Genomic DNA, 4,331 nt, shown 5'->3' on the forward strand with positions numbered 1-4,331 from the left:
AGCGGCAAGTTGTGACGCAAATTGTGGGCCATAAGTGTCGTACAGTAAGCTTTGACGTTAGTAAGCGTAACACCGTCACAATATTAGTCGAATTGTGATTGCACCATATAGTTATTCTCGATTGAATATACCAACTTACGAGCACAGTTGTCATTTGGGGGAAGTTTTAATTTTCTGCTTTAACATGGAGAAATTTGCGGTTGAGGCTCATTAGATGCTGGTAAGACCTATTGTGAAATAACTTTTAGTGAAAGAACTTGAAGAGAATGGTTGCAACGCTTCAAGAACGGTGATATTTTAAATCGAAGACCGGAATGGCGGTGGAAGAGGGAAGGTTTTCGAAGCTACTGAAACTGACGAAAGTAATTACAGGACATGGTTATCAAAAGGAGTTGATGTGTTTGAACTAAGCGCTGAGAGACAAACGACTACAATACAGCGATAGACATGAGAAGCTGATTTTCCAGAGTAACGATGCTCGACCCTATGTCGCAAAACCCGTCAAAACTTTGAAACGTTGAAATGGAATGTCAAACCACCCTCTGGGTGCCATATGTTTCGATCAATAGCACACGGCCTGACTGATCAGCACTTACGGTCAAAGGTACAAATGCAAAATTGGATCGATTCGTGAATCTCCTCAAAACGAGCCCATTTCTTTCGCTGCGGAATCGTATGTTGCCCGAGAGACGGGGGGGAAAGTAGTGGCCAGCGGTGGTCAACACTTTGAATACTTAAGTTTTTGTAAGTTTTTCACACTGTAGCCTCTGACTTCGAGGTGAAATGCTGGAAGAGAAGTTGTAAACCTAATCAGTCTTAGATCAACAATTGGGCGAATATCAAGCTGGTTTCAGGACATCAAGATCCAGTGCAGAGCAGATCCATAACCTGAAATCTGTTATATCATACGTTAAATCAAGATCAAAAACGTTTGGTGTGACATTTGTCGACTTTCAAAAAGCGGATGACGCAACTGATGGAGAAACAATAAAGAACAGCCTTGCCGAATTTGGTCTAGATAGGAAAACAATCAGCGCCACTTTAAATAACACAGGGTCAAAGGTCAAGTTCAGCGGCGAACTATCAGAACCATTTGAAATCTGTACAGGGGTGAGACAAGGTGACCTGCTCTCTCCATTGCTTTTCAATTGTGGCCTGGAAAAGATAGTCAGAGAGTGGAAAACAACCGAACCGCCAGGTTATGGGATTCAAATTGGACACAAAAGAAATGGCCTCAGTGGAAACTGTTTGGCTTTTGCTTATGATCTGCCACTCATTGCAAATAATATTGACGAAGCTAAGGTTCAAGTGTCCAGCCTACAATCAATTGCTGCTAAGACTGGCCTAAATATAGCATTTCACAAAACTGAATTCGTCACAAACATCAAATACACTCCTCCTCACATTGAAATACAAGAAGAGAAAATGAAGCAGTCGAAGAAATTTAAATATCTTGGAGAAATAATTACACCTGACGGTTCAGAAAATGCAGCTGTAGAAAGTAGGTGCTCTAAACTAGAAGGTGCTTTTCATCTGTGTAAAGACTTACACAAAAGCATAATCCTGCCTTTAAACCTAAAACTTTGTCATTATAACACCGTAATTAGACCGTCAGCTTTGTATGCATCAGAATGTTTAAACATGACGAAGAAAGGACCACTACGAAAACTTGAAATAAAAGACCGGAAATTTTTGAGGAAAATCCTTGGCCCTATCAAAGAAATCTGAGGATTCCACCGAAGACACAACTCCGAATCATACGAACATACAGAAGACATTGTTACCAACATGAGGAAAAAAATGGTTCAAATGGCTCTGAGCACTATGGGACTTAACATCTGAGGTCATCAATCCTCTAGAACTTAGAACTACTTAAACCTAACTAACCTAAGGACATCACACACATCCATGCCCGAGGCAGGATTCGAACCTGCGACCGTAGCAGTCGCGCGGCTCCGGACTGAAGCGCTTAGAACCGCTCGCCCACCGCGGCCGGCCAGCATGAGAAAGCGGAGAATGTTGTTGTTTGCTCATCTGGAAAGAATGAACCCGCTAAGACTTACTCATCGCACACATTCATCAATTTCAAAAACAAAATCGTATTCAATACGGGCAAGCCAAGTTAAAAAGGATTTACAGGAAGCTGAAATTTCATTTTATGACATTCAGGATTGAGAAGTTTTCAGAGAAAAAGTCAAAATTACTAAAGACGTTGAAACCTTATTTCGCTTACTACGCCGGTTCCACGTCCTGCCTGCAAATGGTCAAAACAGAGAAAAGAAGCACAGTCACCGAAAATGAAAATCTACTGGCAAAAGGGGAAAACACAATCAGGGGAGAGAGATAAATCTTCGGGGTCCATAGCAGGCCGAAAAAAAAAAAAAAACACTGCCACGCGCAGCATCTTCAGGTTAATGTATATGTAACTGTAACGCAACTGATGATAGTTGCACGCTGCCGAAACGCGTCGCGGTAATAAATATCAGTAAAAAGTGACTGAAGCTATAAAAATTATTTCAGAATTTTTTATTTTCACTATTAGGGGTCCAAAAGTTTTCAGATCATCCCCACGGCAGCATCGTCCAGTATGTGGTAATGGTACGGGGTCGTAAGCCAAAACCAGTCGTTATGGAGGTAGAATAAGGGCAGATGGCGCTACAGGCTTACGCTGTACGTTGTTTTGAAGCCAGTGGGCGGCGCGTGCCGCCATCTTGGACCCCCCAAAACATTAGCAGACGAGTGTTTACAATTGCTTCTTGTTCGTTATTTCTGTCGTGTGCACGCGATATTTGTTTTATATAGTAAATGTTACACTGTTTTAGTGAATAACACAGCATAAGGAACGCAACTTCAAACGTTTTTCTGGCCTTAAATGCGTATTCGATACAGTAATACGACACGAAAATATGACGCTTCTGGCCTCAGTACTGTAATTCCTTTTTGTTTATACACTTCGAATGACGGAGAAGTACGCGCTACGAAAAGCGTGCTTTCGTAATCCATTTCTATTCACTTTCATTATGTTTGTGTAGATAAATGATAAAGGCAGAACTACAAAAGCAATGATTGATAGTTTAGAGGCACCGATTTGTATTTGTTGCATTTTCAAGTCAAATGCAAATATTAAATGTTCAAGTTTGCAAGAAACTTTCCTTATTTCCTTTGGTGTCCCATAGATGTATGCAGGGATGATATAAACAAGCCACCTGTCATGTCAACAAAGCGAAAGATCCGCTAAATTACGAAGGAAAAGAACTGAATTTAAGATTGTCAGGCCCATTGTAGTTCACACATCTGCTTTGTTCATAAATTGCAGCTACCAAGTGACATTCAGTGTGGCAAATAACAGCAAATTACAGGGTAACACGACAGCACAGTGATTAATGTAATGACCTAAATAGCCTGGACTTAGATAGGGAACTTTGCTTTAACAAATATGCAACCCTTTAAGAACTTATAATTTAACCACTGTGACACATTTTACTGAAGATTTTATTAACTACATGTAGTTACATTACTTTTATATTAAATTATTGCATTTTAAAACATTAGTCCCCATTTCCAGAATATTTCTTGCCAGAACTTTTCAGTTACTTGGGAACAACCAAACAATGAAAACCCAGTGTATTGCTCACCTCCAGAGAGCTCTTCGCGTTGGATTGATAGGAAGTCTAAAGTCAAATTACAGAAATAGAACCATACTGTAAAATTTTACAGTGCATCAGAATTTCAAGTATACCGGGTGATCAATAAGTCAGTGTAAATTTGAAAACTTAATAAACCATGGAATAATGTAGATAGAGAGGTAAAAATTGACGCACATGCTTGGAATGACATGGGGTTTTATTAGAACAAAAAAAAAAAAAAAACCGAAGTTCACAAAATGTCCAACAGATGGCGCTGGACAGCAAAACGTCAGTGACTGCGCATGACAATCGTGTATAAAAGGAGCTGTAATGATAGAGAGAGAAGCTGTATTATCAGAATGGGGAATGTGCTAGTTCAGCGTTATGATGTTTATCCAGGATGGCGCTCCACCCCATATTGCTAGACGCGTGAAAGATCACTTGCGCGCGTCGTTTGGTGATGATCGTGTGCTCAGCCGCCACTTTCGTCATGCTTGGCCTCCCAGGTCCCCAGACCGCAGACCATGCGATTATTGGCTTTGGGGCTACCTGAAGTCGCAAGTGTATCGTGGTCGACCGACATCTCTAGGGATGCTGAAAGACAACATCCGACGCCAATGCCTCACCACAACTCCGGACATGCTTTACAGTTCTGTTCACAACATTATTCCTCGACTACAGCTATTGTTGAGGAATTATGGTGGA

The sequence above is a fragment of the Schistocerca americana genome, chromosome 9, assembly GCF_021461395.2.
Source record: "Schistocerca americana isolate TAMUIC-IGC-003095 chromosome 9, iqSchAmer2.1, whole genome shotgun sequence".
In the NCBI taxonomy this organism is placed as follows: Eukaryota; Metazoa; Arthropoda; class Insecta; order Orthoptera; family Acrididae; genus Schistocerca; species Schistocerca americana.